The 21,564-nt window shown below is 35.7% G+C and overlaps 1 protein-coding gene across 3 annotated transcripts in view; it reads right to left on the bottom strand.

Moving 5' to 3' along the window:
* The window catches only part of LOC134225836 (protein sax-3), a 979,605-nt gene extending 958,722 nt beyond the window's left edge, over positions 1 to 20,883 (bottom strand). For all 3 annotated transcript variants that reach the window (XM_062706210.1, XM_062706209.1, XM_062706211.1), the window contains exon 1: positions 19,605 to 20,883. The gene's annotated coding sequence lies outside the window, so the exon portion shown is untranslated. The remainder of the gene's footprint in view (positions 1 to 19,604) is intronic.
* Between the last annotated feature and the right edge of the window lie 681 nt (positions 20,884 to 21,564).

Here is a 21,564-nt window from a genome sequence, read left to right as displayed (position 1 = left end):
TAATATCCAATATAAAATATCTAATATGAAATATCAAATATCTAATATCTATTATCCAATATCCAATATCTGATATCTAATATCCAATATCCAATATCCAATTATCGAATATCGAATATCAAATATCGAATATCAAATATCAAATATTAAATATTGAATATCAAATATCGAATATCAAATATCGAATATCAAATATCAAATTTAAAATATCGAATTTAAAAAATCGAATTCAAAATATCAAATTTAAAACATCGAATATCAAATATCGTATATTAAATATCGAATATCAAATATCTAATATCAAATATCAAATATCAAATATCAAATATCAAATATCAAATATCAAATATCAAATATCAAATCTCAAATATCAAATATCAAATATGAAATATCAAATATCAAATATCAAATATTAAATATCAAATATCAAATATCCAATATCCAATATCCAATATCCAATATCTAATATCCAATATCCAATATCCAATTATCCAATATCCAATATCCAATATCCAATATCCAATATCCAATATCCAATATCAAATTTCAAATTTCAAATTTCAAATATCAAATATCAAATATCAAATATCGAATATCAAATATCAAATCTCAAATCTCAAATCTCAAATCTCAAATCTCAAATCTCAAATCTCAAATCTCAAATCTCAAATCTCAAATATCAAATATCAAATATCAAATATCAAATATCGAATATCAAATATCAAATATCAAATATCAAATATCAAATATGAAATATCCAATATCCAATATCCAATATCCAATATCCAATATCCAATATCCAATATCCAATATCCAATATCCAATATCCAATATCCAATATCCAATATCCAATATCCAATATCCAATATCCAATATCAAATATCAAATATCAAATATCGAATATCAAATCTCAAATCTCAAATATCAAATATCAAAGATTGCTTATCACATAACTATAGGTATGAGCTTAATTTGTTTTCATTTAGGGGAAAAGACGGCTTTGGCAGGTTTCGTTCTATTATTATTATATTAATATCCAATATCCAATTATCCAATATCCAATATCCAATATCCAATATCCAATATCCAATATCCAATATCAAATTTCAAATTTCAAATTTCAAATATCAAATATCAAATATCAAATATCGAATATCGAATATCAAATCTCAAATCTCAAATCTCAAATCTCGAATCTCAAATATCAAATCTCAAATCTCAAATCTCAAATCTCAAATATCGAATATCAAATATCAAATATCAAATATGAAATATCAAATATGAAATATCAAATATGAAATATCAAATATGAAATATCAAATATCAAATATCTAATATCCAATATCCAATATCCAATATCCAATATCCAATATCCAATATCCAATATCCAATATCCAATATCCAATATCCAATATCCAATATCCAATATCCAATATCAAATCTCAAATCTCAAATCTCAAATCTCAAATCTCAAATCTCAAATATCAAATATCGAAGATTGCTTATCACATAACTATAGGTATGAGCTTAATTTGTTTTTATTATAGGGGAAAAGACGGCTTTGGCAGGTTTTGTTCTATTATTGTCAGGGGGGTTTTTGTCGACCAAATTTTATGAAATTTGGCCACAATATTCTTTGATATGCAAAGAATGTTTAGGCCAAATTTGAGCATAATCAGTCATAAAAAAACTCCCCTGACAATAATAGAACAAAACCTGCCAAAGCCGTCATTCCCCCTACTTGTTTTGAGTGATTTTTTGGCAGCTTGCTGTGAGTTCAAATATTTCATTGTTCAAATTTTGGTGAAAAATGATTGCAAATTCATTCAAAGGTTATATCATTCAGCAGGAAATTTAGTCAAGATTAAGATACCTAACTCTTAATAAGTAATTGTGATAAAAAGGCATAATATTTCATTAATTTCTTGAAAATGGTGAAACTAATCAATGTTACCACGGTGATCAATGTTACCCCGGATTGCGGTAAGAGATATGAAATGAAAATTGGGAAATGATAAATTAAAAACCAGGAGCCTAATTGCGCATCTCCTTTCGACAGCTCTTTCGTATGACAGTTTGCATGGTTTGCTCGTTTCGAGTCGAGGTGCGCAATGCCACCCCAGATTTCTGACAGATTGGAAATTTGGAATCAGAAATCAGAATTGAAAAATGAACATAATGAAAAACCAAAAAAAAAAGAAAACAATAACTAAATAATAAAAAAAATGTTAAGAAAATTATTTTAAGGTTTTAGTGGAATGTATTCACTTGTCATAAGACGAGTTTGTACTATTCCATTTAATTTCACGACTTTATCGTACCTTCGACAGATAAGTATTTCGACCTCAACAGTAAGGCCGTCTTCAGCGTCTCGTGCTTGACTCGACTCCGACTCGATAAGTCAAGTACGAGTCATTGAAGACGGTCTTACTGTTGTATGTATGTATGTAGTTACCGACCATCCGACCATCCAGTCGAATTCAATTACCATTACATTGAAGACGGCCTTACTGTTAAGGTCGAAATACGTATCTGTCAAAGGTACAATAAAGTAGAGGAATTAAATGGAATGGTACAAACTCATGTTATGACAAGTGAAAAAAAAATTATATAGCAGAAAAAAATTACAAAAATGCTATAGGCTATAACTTATAGGCTCGCATCAAATGTATTTTTCTCTTAAATAAATAAAATAAGAAATAATAAAAAGTAACCATACCTCCTCAGTCGCCTCTTTTTCGTGAAGCGATAGGGCCTGAACACATTTATAATAAAATGTAAATAAAATGTAATATTCCAACAACAACTTGAACAATATTAAAAATGCAATCAAATAAATGAGTTTCACGAACATCACTAGTCCCCCTTCCAAGACGGTATTTGCACTAAATTACACCACAGGGAGGAAACGCCACTCGCCAAGGATAACTGTTTCGTTCTTGAAACAACATTCCGCCCCGTTAAGAGGATAGAATTTGGCGGCTGTTTTCGGTAGCCTGCAGCCCTATCAGCAAAAGACCAGACCAAACATATTACTGTTCCCGAACCCAAACAACTCTATGTCTGTGGAAGGACACGATGCAACCACCAGCCAGCAACATCATCCCTCACCTCTTGCGCGAGCATTGGAAACAGACAGCGTCCATTTCTGGCTCGCCCGACTGTGCCGGGGTTGTCCCACGCCGGCGTCGGGGAGGGAGGGACAAAAGTCATGCAGACACTTTTGCTTTCAACATTGCGCTCGCATTCGGAACGTTGTTGGACGGTGTTTTGAGTTTTTTTCTCTCCTACCGTTTCAATGTCTGGAATGCAATGACTTCCCTTATCCCATATCTGCGTTGAATCTTGGACCGACGACGACGACGACGACGGATCCGGGGGATGAAAATTGCACTCGCCCGAAGTAAGTACATGAAAATTCTCTTACCGTGTTTTTGTGGTTTCCAGGGGGAGAATAAAGGTGTCTGATGATGGAAGTCGATGCGCAGCGTTGCTTCAGTGCCATAAAGCTGGTAAATCGAATTCTGCCAGAGTCTAGCGTTATGGTGCCGGAAGGGAGCTGTGCAAGTTGATGCTTTTTTTTCCGTAACATGATTATTCGTTCCTGCTGTGCAGAAATCAGTGGCATACGTGTGGATGTTTTGGACAACATTGACACTAATAAAACTCTGAAGGAAATAGCCAAACGTGGTCAGGTGTCAAGCTGATATAATTCTCATAACAATAAACGTAATGGCAAGAACATTGGTTCAATCGACCATCGAGCGGTTACCGTACATGGTTTTCTAAATGCGACTGGCATCGTTGAAGCAAATCCGAAAAGTTTCATACGGGAAATTCATATTTAATGAAATTGACCTGCTTCAAACAAGCATCTCCTAATGCGGTTGCCCAAGTTAGAATAAACAATATATTAGAGGGATATTCTCCGGAGTGGATCCCTAATGGGATTTGAAACCAGCGGTAATCCTATTTCAGGAATGCTTTCATCAATTTTGAAATGTTCACCGAAATAGAGAAGTGATTTATGGTAGCCCATGGTTACAGCAGACAGTGCCCGCTGAAATTTATATTCTGTGGAACGGTGATTCGGTGGGGGTAAAGTGAATTTGATTTGAGAAAAGTTTTTATCAGCATGCGACTTGAGCTTCACCCAAGCCTAATAATATTGACTTTATTTTTAGAGCAAAGTAGTGATGAATGGGGCGTCCTTGATGAATTTACTAATACACTGGAAATCCAAGATGGTGGACTTTAAGATTAAAGGATTCCGTGTAGTCTAGTCTAGCCTGAAATACACGGTCAACTTTTTGCTAATATAGGTCAATACGGTTACCAAAGTAGAATATTAAAAATGGCACCAGACATCGATCTATTCGAGTATGATGGCAGTTAATAATTTGAGCACTTTCATGCAACGGAAGGTCACATGAATGCCATAATATAATTTTCTAGCAACGAAACTTATATATCTGTAGGGGTCAAATTTGTTTGATTTTTTTCATCTTCATCATCATTTATATAAAGACCAAGCAACAACCAACATCCATCATCTTCACGACTGGTGTCATTTGCTTTCGTGACACTCCTGAGCGTGGCACCTGGGGCGACACTAAATCGACCTCCCATAAAACGTATGACCAACAACGTCGCAGCACAGCGCAAAAGCCACTTTTTTGGACACAATTCACACAAAACACATCACACGCTCGCAGGTTCGTTCAAAACCACACAAATTGACGCAATAAAATGAGCCCGAATTCCCATTCGCACTTCAAAGTTCTTTTGAACAGTGAGTGGAATAGTTGTATGGTCTCACGCCATGAGGAACAGATTTTACATCAGATAAGCTTAATGTTGATAAACAAATGTACTTAACAGAAATTTTCCAAAATACGACTTGTTTCGTTTCGACCCCATGTCGTCTCGACTCATGTCTAAGACACTGTGTATATGTCCACCAAACTAGGCGACCCATCAAACAGTGCATTACATTACCGCACTATTTGGCGGCGGCAGTCGCACTTTCGGTCTCGCTGAGCCCCCCCGGGGCCAACAAAACTAACAACGCCGAAAAGTTGCGCGCGCGCGACACATACCTACACATTATCTGAGACATCAATCAAAAAAGCACTGTAGCCACTTAGCATCGCTCCCCATCGCCTGCCTTGCGGGCGTCTCACTTCACCATGCTGCTGATCTGCATCTACTTTCAGTTTTGTCCCAAAACTATCATTTGAGGGCTGGTTGTGAGTTTTGTTTTGATTGTTTGGCTACACTTTTCTGTCAAAGGGTCATTATGAAGTTGTGATTCACATAAAAAAGTTTGCGCTTTGCATTTTTTTTTATTATTCGAGGCTTTTTGGAAGTTTTATGGCAATTAAAAATAGACAACTACTATCAAATTATTATTTTTATTGATAGTGAACTTTCGATGCCAAGCAGTAATGCATTGATTTTGTGTGGCTCATAGCTCCGATATTCATACCACGAAAAACAGCGCAATGAAAAGGTATTTGATTTGTTTCTTATATTTGTGATTTTTTTTCAGCAATGAGCACACAAAATTGGTACCGTATCTCTTTTTTTTTTCGCGATTAGATGAATATGTATGTGAGATGGAAAACGGAGCGGTCCTCTATCATGAAAAGATTCACCTAAAGTTCTTTCAATTTTTTTCAGGTAGGTTTCTTAAGGATTTCCTCCAGTAACTTCTCTAGGAATTTTTCATAGATTTCTTCAATTGTTTGTCGTGAAAGAAGAAAACCTATACACATTCAGCCAGGATTCTGTTGTTCGGTAATAATTTTTACAGTTCCAGCTCAGTAAATTACGGTTTGTCAAAACTGATATTTTTTACTGATGGCTCAGTTAATGATAAGAAAAGCTCTGAAGACGGCAAACAAAACTAATGGCTTTTATGAAAAGATATTTTAGTTACCAGATAAAGATTGTCGCTGTCGTCGCTGTCCGGAACATCTTTTGCTGGCGAGGATAGGGGATCTAAATGTCAATGAAGGAAAATACATACGATTTGACAGTTAGGTACCACACATGTTTCGGACAGCAGAACAAAGGGAACCGAAGCGACAATCTTTATCTGGTAACTAAAATATCTTTTCTTTTATGGCAATCACTTTTTAGTCCGGCTGTATAAAAAAACCCAGATTAATCCACCTAGCGGTGATGGAGCCTTTATCGTGTGTTATTATTATTATAAAAATAATATTTTGGCCATAACTTTCGATCCCATAGTCCGATCTGGCCAATTTTTAATAGGATGGACAACAATGGGCCAAGATTCTGCGTCGAATGCAACTTGTTGCGAGCAAATCGGTTTGGGATAAGTCCCAAAAAATGAGTGAGAAATTTTTGTGTGAAAAAATGTATTTTGACCATAACTCCTCAGCCCATAGTCCGATCTGCCCAATTTTCAATAGGAAACACTGGGACATGATTCTGCGTCGAGCAAATAGGTTAAGGATAAGTATCTTAAAAATGAGTGAGATTTATTTCTCCACAGACATACACACACAGACATCACCTCAATTCGTCGAGCTGAGTCGATCGGTATATAACACTATGGGTCTCCGAGCTTCCTATAAAAAGTTCATTTTTGGAGCAAACATATAGCCTTTACGTATGCTTTGTATACGAGAAAGGCAAAACGATGGATCAGTAAAACAAATAAAGTTTTACCGAAAATATTGTTAATTGTTTACCGACGTCCTGTTACAGACGAATCTGAGTAAAAACAAGAATAGGACACACGACGATGTTAACTTTGACAGATCCTACAGCACAGCATAGGAAGATCATTTTAAGATGCTTATAACAGGCCTGGTAGCGGGTCACTTTTTAGTGTAAGTCACTAAAAAGTTTTTTTTTTTCGAGCTCCAGTCACTAAAGTCACTTTTTCTCGTAAAGATACATCATCCTGGGATGGAAAAGAATTTTTAAATAATGTAACGCTTGTTAGCGGCTTGTATTGGCTTGTTAGCCCGAAAGTCGTTCTTAATTGCTTCTTGCCTTCAAATTCGCACTAAAACTTGGCCAGCGGTTATCCGCTTTTCAATAATAATTTAATAGACAGATTCTATGTCATTATTAATTAGTGTATAAACTGTGAGGTAAGAAGAATACGAACGAGAATCCAAACATATTCCAAAGCTCAACTGGAGACCTTGCTGGTTCTCTAACATTTAAAAAAAACTAATGATCTCAATCAATTGAACTATTCACATTGAATCTTTTTCATTCTACATGAACTTCCTGGTGTTTCAAAGAAACCAATAGTGAGCGAGGAACTGCTCAAATGATCAAACGATCAGTTCTTGAGGATTTCACAAAATATATTCTGATGATAACTGCATAAACTTTGAAAGTTAAAAGAAATAACTGTAAAATTTAAAACATTTTGAGATAATTTGAGCTACCGTTCGATACTCCGAAGAAACTTTTGAGAAGCCAGAACAAACTTTTAAGCTTTAAAAATGATTCTTTGGCCTTCGGCAAGAATCTGTGCTATGGTTAGTCTCTCAAAATGTTGTTTTTTTTTTAATTCCAAGATAAAGTATAAGAAACCCCCGATTTTATTTTAGAGGAGATTCAAAAGTTTTCCTCTGCTACTTACTTCGAGCCTTAAATCTCAAAAAATATATTCATATTTGTTACTACGCTCGCTGCTTATTTGTACCGGTGCCATCGAAAGTGGTACATGTTACATTGAGTAAATTTTTCAGGAGACGCATTTTCCCAAAAACATCGAATAATATATAATATTTGCAATTTTTTGCAACTAAACTGAATTAACATGTTATGACTGATGTGCGTAAAGGTAGTAGTGAAAAATAAGCGAATTTCATGACAAATTGCAAGTTTATTGAAGCAAATTGCACATGTACCACTATTATTGGGAACAAAAGGAAACAGAAACCGAAAAACGTTGACAGTAAAAGTGGTACATGTACATTTTTTAAATCATTCTAAACAGCAGTAAACTATCTTCAAATTGAAAATAGGATTAAAATCTGTTGTGAAAACAGTTATGTTGCCGAATTTTCTTTTAAATAAGCTGATTTTAGTGGGTGGAATTGTACATGTACCACTTTTTCTGGCAACGAAATGGCCATTGTGATATATACCAGAAAATAAAATGTGCATATCTCCAGTTTTAGTTGCCAAAAATCTCTTTTTCGTTATTTCCTTACTAGATCTTTGCAAATAGAAGCCGTTGGTGTAAAAAACTCAAAATTGACAAAAATGGTTTATGTACCACTTTCGCTGGCACCGGTTCAATTGGTGGAATTAAATGGAGAGTACTAAACTCGTCTTAGACGGTTGAATACATTCCGCTAAAAAGAGCTTAAAATATTTTTTCTTTCCAAATCTTATTTATCAAGTTCTCACGCGCGAGTAAACATGTTTACACTTTTAAAGGAGCTTGATTTTTTTTTATGCTAAATCGCTTCGTTCCACTAAAAAAAGACAAAAAACCTATGGTGAGTTATTTGGATGATTGAAGATTTTGCCTTGATTTAACTCGTACATGAGTTTTGAGGTCATGACCATGAGTTTCTCTTGACACTGACTGAAAGTCACTAATTAACTTTTTCTGCAAATGAAAGTCCAAGAGACCAATTACTCTTTTTTCGTCAACGTTGGTCAATAAAGTCACTATTTTGAACAGCCTTGATCACCACCAGCTCATAACAAATTCTAGGCAAATTGTAATTAAAATCTGCTTGATGTACGAATGTACATTTGGAAGTTTATCTCAATTTTTTATATACCTATTTTCCAAAAATGTATTTATCATGCAGTTCGGAACTTTTTCCATATCATACATCAATCAGATTTTATGTACATTTTATCTAAAATGTATTATAAGCATTTTAAAATAATCTGCCTGTACTGAAAACCAAAACTACCTGAATTTACTCAAAATTATGTTATTGAGCTGAGCGACCCTGGTGAGGTGCTTGTATCTCGGATCATGGAAAAGCAAGGTAAAACTACCCAAATTTAGGTAAATATTTTTAGCGATATTCTCATCAGTGTGTGTGTATATTCAACTCAAATTTTGGGTTGATTTATCTGTCCATGTATGCTGTGCTGTAGGATCTGTCAAAGTTAGGGTGACCATATGGTATCCTAAAGGAGGATATGTCCTTCTTTTTAATAGTGTTCTCCTATTGAAGATGTCCTCCTTTTGCGCTAAAATGTTCTCCTTTTTGAATATTTCCAAAAAACAGTTGAATTATTATTTTTTTCTTTAGAAATTTTAATTTAATGAGCAATACTGCAGCAGAGATCCATTCGCACACTTTTGCGTTTTTTTGCTTTGTAATATGAAATATTTTCTTTTAGGTTTTCGAATTAAATCAATGTAAATATCGAAAATTAGATGCGTGAACTGCAGTAACTGGGCTGGCGTCAAAGATATCAGAAGTTCAAATGCTGCTAAAAATTTTCTACAAGTAAATACCCATCGAATTGCCTTTGGAGCGCATTGCACGGTACGTTTCTGCTATTTGCGAGGCAAAGAGCAGCCGCCATGCAGAGTTTCGAATGGAATAGAAATCTGAACTAATCTGAACAGTTAAGTTTCTTTAGCATAAATCTGAACAGTTTTGAATTTCTTCAGTTGAGAACTTGGTTATTCAGTTAACGGTATCATTACCATGCCCTAAACTGTTATTCATAACGGCATTCAAGAACAAAATCTCCACTAGCCTCTAAATCATCTTGTGCTCGGTCCTAATAGAACCCAATGTTTCATCAGTTATCTATTGCATGTGATGAGATTTTCCTGATAAAGTTCTGTGGAATATCGTTAAAAATGTCAGCATAATAATATTCAACACTTTTTCACTGTTGATTTTAAAATTTGTTGAAGCTTAAATCTTACCATTATAATTAAATGCTTGCAGTTTAAAATATATAAAAGTGCTTATCATAGACTATAATGACTGTTTGAAGTATTCCATCTGGAGACGTAATTTTAATAAAGTAGAAGAAGATGTTTTCAGCCAAAAGAAAGTTGCATATGCTAGCGAATAAGTGTACGAGATGGAGGCGATTCAGGCACTTGTCTTAATTTGACTTCATGCGAAGAGTACGCTTTGTGCACTTATTCGCATTGACATACGATCTCTTGTTTGCTGAGTTGCCTCGACTTACAAAACTTCTTCCAATAAACTTCAATGTGCAAAACTCTAACAAATATAATATTCTTAATCATATCAAAAACAAAAAATCGATCGATTTTTATTAATGTCCTCCTTTTTAACTACGATTCGGGTAAATTGTCCTTCTTTGGACAAATTTCATATTGTGACCCTAGAAAAGATAGTTAAAAATTGCAGTTGAAAAAAATTCAAAATTCCCATAAATAAGTAAATCAATATAACCAATAAACAATTACAAAGTTTTCCACAAATAATTTTTTTTTTAGAAAAACTTTCAACAAAAAAGAACATAAAAGTGCAATAAAAAAATATGAAAATTTCCATAGAAAAATATAAAAAAGCAATGAAACTGAGCAGTTTTTCCATAGATAACACCTTCTTTAAAGGCGATCATTGTTCATAAAAAAATTAATTCAATTCAATTGCTTCTTCCAAATTTTTATAAAAAATTTGTTTTGAAAATTTGAAAATTTTCGCCAAAATATCAATAAGAAGCAAAATGATTATGTTTATTATTTATATTGATTAACAATTATGTTATTTATTTATTTTGATTTATTTATGGAAATTTTGTGTTTTTATCAGGCTATTGACATCCTATTGTTTTTTAGCCCATCGCCAGATCGTAGCCAGGATGTTCCGGGCTATGTCTATTGATGATGATGACACCGCGCGTGTCACCGGCTCGGTTTTTTTAATGTAAACATTTGATTTCTTTATTGAAAATTATTCTTACGAATACAGTCGCAATTCGCTGGTTGGCCCACACAGCAAAAAATAATTAAATTTACATGGCCTGTAAATGAGAAATGATGTAATAATAAATTTATTGAATCGATAATTTGATTGAAAATTAGGTAGATTTTTATAATTGCTGTAAAAAAAGATTGATTGAAAATGAATCCGATTGAGAATTGAGTGTAATTTAATGCACATAATAAGAGCATCAAAAAACACATAAATTTAAATTTTATTCCATATGATTTTACAGTGCAATGTACTTTTCAACAGCTTCTTTAAAAATAAATGGATATCCGTTGAATTTCCAATTAATATTGATTTAATTTTCAATCATCGTGTAAAATTAAAGCAAAGTACGAAAAAATTAATGGCGGATGCCGCAAGTGCATTCCAGTTTTCCTCACTTAGTGAGGTGGTGCAACATTTTTTTGTTACAGCAAGTTTAATTTTTGCTCAGGTAAAGTGATTTAAATGTGCAATTTCGAAGTGTTGATTACGGTGCAATCATTTGGATTTGTTCAAAAGGCATCTGTGTCAGCCTCGCCGTGTTTTTGCAGTTCGGTTTTGTCTTGTGATTCGTTGGAGCAAAGTGTCAAGTCAATTGACCAGTGCATGATGACGTAGGTTGACAGTTCACAGAGCTTTTTCTCCGGGACTTAGCCTCCGGCGCAGCTTCCGCTAAAATTGTTTCGTCATTTTATTCGCATGTAGATGTCCTTTGCGATTGATTTCATGCTGAATGCAAAGAATAACACTTAAATATTCGGATCACAGCAATTTTAAACTAAAAATATGAAATTTAATTTTCCTTTCATCGATTTTTCTTCTAACACCTTGTAAACAAGCTCTGTGAACTGTCAAAATAAGTGAGGTTAAGTTAGAGTTTGCATTGGTCTATGGTAGAACAAATGACCAAGCACTTGAGTTCCGGACAACCAGTATTGTCATGTTTTAATTTGTCAAAATTTAAATAAGAGGCTAAATAATTGAATAAATAAAAAAAATATCGAACTCAATTCCACGCTATTTTATTTAAATAATACTGTCACAATTATTTTTAGTTACTATTTAATTGAACTGACATTTAAATATTTATATTTCTATATTTTTACCCAGGAATATTAAAAAAAGGATCACCGTCTTCGACCATAGGTCACACAGACTAAATTCTTCACACCTAAGCATTAGACAACGGACAGGACTACACAACACCCAATGAGAGCTTTACGAGTTTTCTCCTTACTGGATTAGGAATCAAACCCACACTCAACGGCACGCAAATGCGTTTAGACAACTGACGCCGTTAACCACACGACCACGAAGCCCATGAAACTCTTAGGAAGGGCGATATAATATATAATTTTCCGTTTTAAAATTGTTGTTTTGCGTTCCATTCGAACTATTCTGTCAATAAAATAGACTATTTCTAAGAAAATTTCGTTTGGGAAGAAAAAACATTAGACCAAATGCATATGTATCCTTCACATCACCTTTTAATATTCCAGAACAATATTCCAAAACGACATAATAGCCAAAATTTGCAGATATCAGTTCTTCGTCTATATGGAATGATTACTGTTACGTCCTTTGCAAATGTTGACGTAAATTGTCCATTTGGATCCATAGATTTTTCTACCAAATCTACAAAACAAAACACAACAAAATGAGGAATTACACCATCGTTCAAAATTACACGATCGTTCAAAATTACAAGATCGTTTAAATTTAAACGATTGAAAAGATTCAATTGAAACTACATGTCATGTAATTTCACATGACTACATATTCAATCAGTGTAAATTTAACATATGACTCATTTTTGCGTTTATTTTCATGCTCCAAATATGTGCATGAAAATAAACGTAAATTTACAGGAAAATTAATACTGTGCACGACCTCGACCCAACTAACGAATTCGATTTTTTAGTTGGGCCAACTGACAGCCATTTGAATACGTGTATTTTCACTTGAACATCACATCACAACATCATGTCCAGTGACGCCCAATCCCGTTTTCCGTGTTTAAATTGAATTTTGACGAACGATTGCTTTTAAGTTGGACCAACGGAGGCACAACTAAAAAGTGACCCAAGTATTAAAATTCCAACCACCGAATCCCGACTGCAGTTGTAATTTATACTTTATGTATTTTTTACTATAAATGTATTTTTCTTTCGTTGCATTTTTGTACACAACAGAAGATCGAATTTTCTGCAGTTCTTAAGAGCTTTAGATATAATTGCTCATAACTCCTGCAGTCTTAAGTACCTCCTGAGGAAGGAATAACCCAGAATAACTGGAGATAAAAGAATCCAGAATGCATGATAAATCAGTTTCCCAGAAATCACGGAGCAGGAGTTTTCTTGAACTCTCAAAGAATAACTTGCTCAGAATTCAAGAAAATGGCAGTCTGGAGGGGATAAAAGCTCCATAAAATCCGTGGAGGAAGAATTATCCATATTTTCTGAAGAAGTAAATCCTCAGAATTCCTAGAGAAAAAGTGTTCTTGTAAATATGAGCTTCTCAGAATACCTGGTAGAGGAATTTCGAAGAATTTGTGTGAATTAAATTTCGCACATTTCCGGGGGGAGCATTTTCTCAGAAATAGAGAAAAAGGAAGTCTACAAAATTTTCAGAGGAGCAATTCCCCAAAATACTTAGAGTTGAAATTCTCAAGAATTCTTGGAAGAGTAATTACCCAGAATTTCTGCAGAAAGAATCGCTGGTGGCAGAGTTCCAAGGAATGAATTTTCCGGAATTCCACAAGAAGAAATTCCCCACAATGGGTTTATCTCTAGATCTTTTGTTAGTGAAATGGCTCAATGACGGTTTTGTCATTGCCAGAAATGCTATGCTGATCACCGTATTGCACCATCTGATGGCACATAACATCAACATGTCTGCCATCAGTGATAAAGTATGATATTTTAAAAAAAGATAGTATATCCGGTAAATCAGTGGCTTAGCCAGAAAACTTTATTGTGTGGGACGAGGGTGGGGTTTCTGAATTGTGTTCGATGGATTTTTTTCCAATTTCCATGAATATTTAGAAGAACTTGTCCCTTCTTGTTGATACAACAATTCCCTGTGGCATAGGCCTTGAGCTCCTTGAGAACTGATAACTTTTTTAAATGTTTTATGCTGATTGTTGTCCATAGAATTGAATTGGATGAACTTTTCTTCCATTTAAGTTCATCCAAGAATTCCTTAGAGTTTAGGTCTTAATCCAAAGTAATCCAAAGAAACCAAAATGGATATGCTCTCGAAAACCAGGTTTTTAGTACTATTTTTTGGTAATCCTGGTCAATTGCGGAGTAGAAACTAGAAATCCTGCCCACCACTGAGGGACCCCAGATTTTCATACAAATCTGTATAAAAACCTTACAAAATCATAGAATATATACACATTTCCAGATTCATTTACAAAGTTTTCCGTATCATAGATTCTTGAAAACAGCCAAACTAGAAGTGTCCGAAATTCGAATCAAAAATGTCCGGTATTCATCCCATAAGCTGTGTCCGGATTTTGAAGCAAACGATGTCCAATGTTTTCGATTATATTGGCTATTTTGTGCATACAAAATGTCATTTTCAGCACACTACAGCAAATGTGATAAGTTATTCTTGATAGAGTGTGATATCAATCTGTGTCAAGTGCTTGATTCCGTTTGAAACATTGAACTCAAATTTCAGCAGTGTAGGTGTCTGGATTTCGGATTGAAACGGTATACGGCATGGATGGCATTATTTTTGTTGTCTTCCACATGCGATCTGGAGTCACTCCTTGTTTTTTTTTCGTTGTGAAGGTGAGCAGCGGGAATTTGGTGAGCTAGTTCCAATATTAAGCATCTAATCAATGTTTTACAAATACTCAATACATATATAAAAAAAAATTAATCGGTCGCAAACACAAGCTTTCATTAGAAGGTCTCAAACCCATGGCATTTTGAGGCTTGGATTATATTTTTAAACGAAGAACGCGTGCAAGAAACTTGTAACAAGTTTTTTTCCTGTTCGGGTGTGCCACTGCGAACAGTTATTAGATCTATTGTAGCGTTACCCGTATCCTTAGTGTTTGAGTGCATGTCGAATTACTCCATTACTATTGATAAGCAATATCGGTATCGAGGCGCGATAAAAGGCGCGCCTTTTATCAATAGGAAATCAATCCTTTCTTGAGACAACAGAACAGTAATACTGTTTTTGGCCATGCATCGGAGCCCTAGCCACATCATTGTCTTGCTTCTATAATATCACCAGTAAAGCTGAAAACCCGGGATTTACCTCTGTCTACAAAACCATTTCAAGCAAGAGAATTAGTTCAGTAATAAGAACTTCCGTGTGTTCCTCTTACTACCTTTGTTTACCAGTTCATGAAGAGTTAGTACGTATTCAAACCCCTAACTCGATTTTTCCAGCAGTCAGTTCAGCCTAGGACCGGGTACCGAGGTTTTTTAACTAATTGCTTGAAAAGTTGTTTTTGCTGCATACAGTTTAGCATCAAACAAGAAGAATTCGAGTCTTTCAACTGTCTGCAAGGTAACATTAATTATGTTTTATTTCTGAGACTGATGTTGGTAGCGGGGACTAAATACGATGAATCCTTAATTACTACAACTTATTGCCCTAGCTAGAAAAATGGGTTAAGCTAGGGCTCTGTTTGGTAGATCTTACACCGTAACACACTACGTCAAAGTGATCTACCATGTTACGAGACTTGTAACGAGTTACTTGTTGAATACTTTCAATAAGACAAATACAGAGCTCTCTCTTGATACACTGTCTCGTAGTTTCTGTGATACACATCACATTTTGCTTGAAAACCACAAACCCTTCTCATAGTTTTCAGGCCTCAAGTTCGAAAATGGCTACCGGATAAACTAAAGTTTTATATGGAGCGGATTGCATTTCTGTATGTATGTTACGGAAGCTAAACTGCTGCTACATGCTCGTCAGTCTCATATTTGACTCGTTCCATATCTGCGGGGGTTATTCATGCTTTTATGGGTAGTAAACTAGTTACTTACGTCTTAGAGAAGACCATTTTCACAGCAGCAATGCGTCCTTCAACTTTACGGAAAACATCCTAAGTAATAATTGTAGCAATAGTGATTTACTCCTCAAGTAAGCTATGAAACCATTATAAGTATAAAGGGATCATTGTCCTACTTCAATTCTCAAGTAAATAATTTCCTCAACGCTTCCAATCACTTATGCCACTCATATCGTCTCATTATATTTCTATCCGTAACAATCTACTTCGTATTGTTAGAGTGAAGGTTATGTATATTCTTGACGTTTCAATCTTCAGTAAGACAAAAGAATACACCATTCCTCTGCGATCGTTTCCCAGAAGCATATGCGTTAGCTCTGCTAAGACGATGTTCATGCTTGAAGGGTTGTGTTTGAAGGTGTTGAAGAAATGTTTACCTTCCAAATGCTTGGAGAGGCCCATTATGACGTTTCCTGTGAAGCATTTCTACTACCTTCAGCTTACATAATAGTTCTAGGACTAAGCTTGGCTTTCGAATGTTACGATTGAAAGGTGTTACGTACAATACTCAGTGAGTGGTGTGTGGCGCATACCCATGAGTTACGAGCTGTATCATATGTTTAAAAAAGAAAATGTTATAAATCTTATAAAATGCGGCGCTTATAATTCAGTGGGCTGGTCATCTAGCGTAAAAGTTGGAAGATAGAATTGCACATATATTATATTTATTATAGAACAGGATAGATGCGGGAGATAGATAGATAATTGCTGGAAAAAGATTGTAATTCACGCAAAAAAAGATTTGAGAAACGCCTGAATAACATAAAAAATATTTTTTTACCGTCTTAGATCCGTTTAAATATTGATTCTCTAACTAGAAAAACTACAAATGTGTATATTTCCAATTTTGAGGGTTAATTACTATGATTCATTAATTGCTGAGTTATTAATTGACTTTTTGTACCGAAAATTGGAGAAGAAAACAATAAAAATTACTTTTTTTTTTCCAGAATATCGCCGATGAAATATTTTAAAACACCCCGTGCCCATTTTAATGGCCTTGCATAACTTTCTGTGAAAAAAAGGTACATGAAACTTCGATAATAATTCATTTTTTTACAGCGTGGTGCGGTCAAAAACGGGTCATGTTTTTAAACCAATGATAAATGAGCGAGAGTGCCCAGAATGTTAATGCAAACGTGCTCAATCCGACCAGTCCGAGGTCATTTTTACTTACCATAAGCCCCGCCTGTTTATGCTACCATTATTATTTGGATAACGGATCCATAAATAAACTTCCGGAATTCAAAATCCAAGTTTTTGAAATTAACTTATAGTAAACAATCTCACCGAAATATTAAATGTTAAAATTTTCTTAAGCCATGTATTGACGCATATTTTCTTGGTACACAACCGCACATTTTTCAATCTCCGCAGGTAAACTGCACAATCGATTATGATGCGTACTACGTAAAGAATAAAACTTAATTAAAAGGTAAAGAAGACGAAAACTTGAGATCACTAAACAAATTTTTTACTTATTCACCTTTATTCAAGACAATAAAATTCTTAACTTTGTCAAAGCGAACAAAACCGTAACAGCAAATTTAAAAGCAATCATCCACGTGCATGGCTTGCTACGATATCCCGAAAATATGAAAAATTCCCATGAATAAGTCGAAACTGGCAAAAGGCCAACAATATAATATAACAATCTAACTGTGCATTTTTCATACCTCATCATCAAAACCTTTTTTTGTTCATGGAAAATTAACTCAATTTTATAGCTTTATTCTAATTTTAATGGAAATTATTCTTTGTTGTTGTTCTTTATTGATTTTTTTTTGTATGGAAATCTTTTAAAATTCTCGTGGAAAAAAATCTAGAAAATTTTAAAATTGGATCTATTCCCAATATCTATTTAATTATTGGAATTTTGAACTTCTTTCCATTGAAATATGTTGATTTTTTCATGAAGTATTCTTCTGTATAAATTGCAATTTTTACATTTAAAATTGTCAATATCGTATCGGTTTTTGAAAATTTGACCAAGTCTATAAAAATTTGTACACCCAATCCAAAAATTGCTTGAAAATTTGACCAAGTCTATAAAAATTTGACTGAAAGGTTCTATATTACAGTCAAACCTCCATGAGTCGATGTTCTATGACTCGATATCGACTCATGGAAGCAACTTATTCCATACTAAAAAATATTTTCTGGGTTACTGTGATGGTCCCTCCAAAGAGCTTTCCAAGGTTTTGCTACTCCACATCTCGATTTTTCCATGAGTCGATGGTCCCTTCAATATCGACTCATGGAGGTTTGACTGTATATAATCTGTGTATAAGAACATTCGTAAAATCTCTGAATAAGAATACATGAAAAGCCTCCATATCCTTGAGTATCAGAAATGACTACATCTAAAACATTCGAGTTCAGTGGTGACTTTTTATAGACGACTCATTGAAATTTCTCTTGTCTCTAACGTTGGATATCATCCATAAGAAAATCAAATAGACGCGTTCAATCAAATTGGACTGGGCGTATAACGCACGGATGTACTGTAGGATACAATTCCTATATTAGTCAATTTTCTATACAGTATATGCATGTAAATAATGCATAACTGCAATAAAATCTGACATCTGCTTCTGGTTCAATGTAGAATTATTAATTAACTCTACCCTGGTTTCTTTATTGCCTACTTCACGATTTTTAATAGAAATTCTCTTATTTTATGGAAATATTTTTTTTTTTTAAGAAAATTATGTTGACCTTTTTAGTGGAATGTCTCCACTTGTCATAAGACGAGTTTGTACAATCCCATTTAATTCCACCACTTAACTGTACCTTGACAGATACGTATTTCGACCTCAACAGTAAGGTCGTCCTCAGTCTCTCGTACTTGACTCGACTTGACTCGACTTTGCTGCCATTATTTTGCTGAATATTATTTTGCTGCCATTTCCAAATCGCATGTAAACACCATTTAAACCTTACAAAATCATATGTTGATTTGAAGTATGCAACATTTCATATTAGGCGAAAGCATCACCAAACCGAAGGTTAAAACTGATTATTGAAAGACTATTTTTCGACTACGTATTCCCCAAGAAAAATCTCATATAAAAATTGCGAACATTGTTCTTTGAAAATAATGTTGCACAACACTGTTCGTTACCCTGCCACCTTTCGCTCTTCAACATTTTAGTACAGTGGAAATCGATTTGAAATACCAAGCAAAAGCCAAAATCATACAAAAGTCCATTGAACAGCTTCTTATGTAAAGCAAGTTTCAAATTGGAAACTTCTAATAATAGTTAAATCACGAAATTCTAACGGGAGAAGGATTTCTGTATGCACTTTTTTACAAATTAGGGTTTTGAAAGAATTCTTTTGACAACACATTTTTATCGTCGATAACTTAAACGCACTGGTATGAAATAAAGCAAAACACCATATTTGATTTATTGTTGTTGATGATCCGGCCAAGTACACTTCTCGGTTTTGTTCAGCTACCAGCCCTGTCTATTTCGAATAAACTGTCTACTGACCATACCCACTAATAGTCGCAAACAAGAGAGCCTCAGCAATTAAAGGCAATTTTACGACTACAAGTCACCTTCCCCAATCGGTCCCACTCAACGAGTGGTCTTCTTTCGAAAAAAAAATCTCACCTTCATCGACGACTCGACACACCATCGAACATTGCTGCTCCTTAAATTTGACCCAGATCCCAGCGTGTCAACGCCGCAGACGGCTCTACAGAGCGAATAATTTCTTCATTAACACCTCTTCGTTTCGCAGAAAGGTGACGATCATTTGCGATTTTCCGTAGATTCTTTCTGCACTTGTATTGACCTCTTCTCCAAAGGTGTTATTCAATTTCTTCTCCTTCTTAACTGGCGAACCATGGAAACAAATTCGAACGATATAATGGCATCGAACCAAAGCAAAACATCGATTCACATTGTGTCGATAGAAGCTCGTAAATCGCCGCTAAAACACTGTGCCGAGGTTATCGTCGAAAACTGGCTTGATTTACGAGGCACTATAGCGTGGCGCTTCCTTCGTAGCTTCCCAATAATGGTTTTGGGATCCTGAACCCGAGATTACACCTCATCCTTCCTGCGATAAAACACACACATTTCAGACCCCGAAACAAACGGACAACCGGGCGTGGTTTGTTTGAACACCATTCGATCCGGGAGATTCACTTTCAACGCAACTTCTTCCACGTCGCTTCTTTGCACTGAGGAGATCTCTTCCCAGGAATCGAACCACTATAAACACTCGTCGTCGTCGTAGACCTGTACCACGGAAGATGCTGCCGCCGATGATGCCTTTTGCTCCTTCTTTCTTTGGGTTTCTTCGCTTCTAGCTTGCATGTCAAGACGGCATAAATTTATGCTTGAATCTCACTTTCCGGGCCCGACGACGTCGAAGTTGTTGTCGTTCTTGGAACCGACACGGCCCTCTTTTCCTTCCTACGGCTTCCGTTCGCCAAGAAATCCTCAGCCTTTAACGGGCGCACATTGCACTAATCTCTTCCCGTAATTAAATCATTAGCGCACTGCACAGACCGGCGAACGATACAAGAGCAGCGTGCGCTATTAATATCGTCGAAACGCGATGCACTTTGAATCAACGTAGACCGCAAAGGGAACGCGCGACGTCCTCCAAGTTCTATTTTTGAACAACCTTAGGAACTACACCAGACCGGCTGGCAACCCTATTTCTCCGCACGTCGAAAAGGATTCTCAAAACGCATGCCCCAGTGCCATCCACCCTCCTGAAGCTACGCGTCCCTGCCCTACGTTCATTACCAGTACGCACCGGAGGGATCCTTGCTGGTGCCACTACAAAGGAGTCTCATACAAGTCGGGGAACGGCCCGGCGCAGTCCTCACCAAACAAAATTTCGACGCGACGCGACGCAACGCTTCCGTATGTCCGTGTTGTTTATGCTACGGCGGCGAGCACTGAACTGAAGCGCGAGATCGTCCACCGGATGCCGGCGCGGCGTGAGACGTCCTCGCGCCGGGAGAACCGAGAGCGCGAGCGAAAAGTTTCGTCAAGTTGCTACCCCGTCGGAACGCGGACCCGATAGTCAGGGGTTCTCCCATTCACGACTGTGCGCCTAGCGCAAACAGAGAGGAACTAACTGGAGAGCACTGTTTCTGATCCCTTGTTGGAAGCAGCATCAGCGCGGCCCCGGTTCATTGCATTTATGCTGTGGAATTGTTGAAGGTATTTCTTTATGCTGCTTTGTTTACGTTCTCTACATATTCGAAGCGTTTGTTGAAGAGAACGGGGGAACCGTTCGGCATCGGGAGAATGTTGCACGCACCCTTTGAACAATGTGAGATGGTATCGTGCGACAAGTTTTGTGATTTGCAACATGCCAAGAATAATGGCAATAAGTTGGGCATCGAATTCATTATGTGTCATCACTCTAAAAGATCGATTGGTTAGGTAAGTATTCCTTCTTTACTTTTTCATAGCACTAAAGGTTTAATGTCATAAGACCTGTTCATTAGCCGTAAGCGTTATTCAAATTTGTAAAACGTGCGCTATGGCAATCCAACTAGGAGAGCATAGGAGAAACTGAACAAAACTTTAACACATACGGGGGCTA

Source organism: Armigeres subalbatus, chromosome 3, assembly GCF_024139115.2.
Source record: "Armigeres subalbatus isolate Guangzhou_Male chromosome 3, GZ_Asu_2, whole genome shotgun sequence".
Classification (NCBI taxonomy): domain Eukaryota; kingdom Metazoa; phylum Arthropoda; class Insecta; order Diptera; family Culicidae; genus Armigeres; species Armigeres subalbatus.
This window is presented reverse-complemented; position numbering and strand designations above follow the sequence as displayed.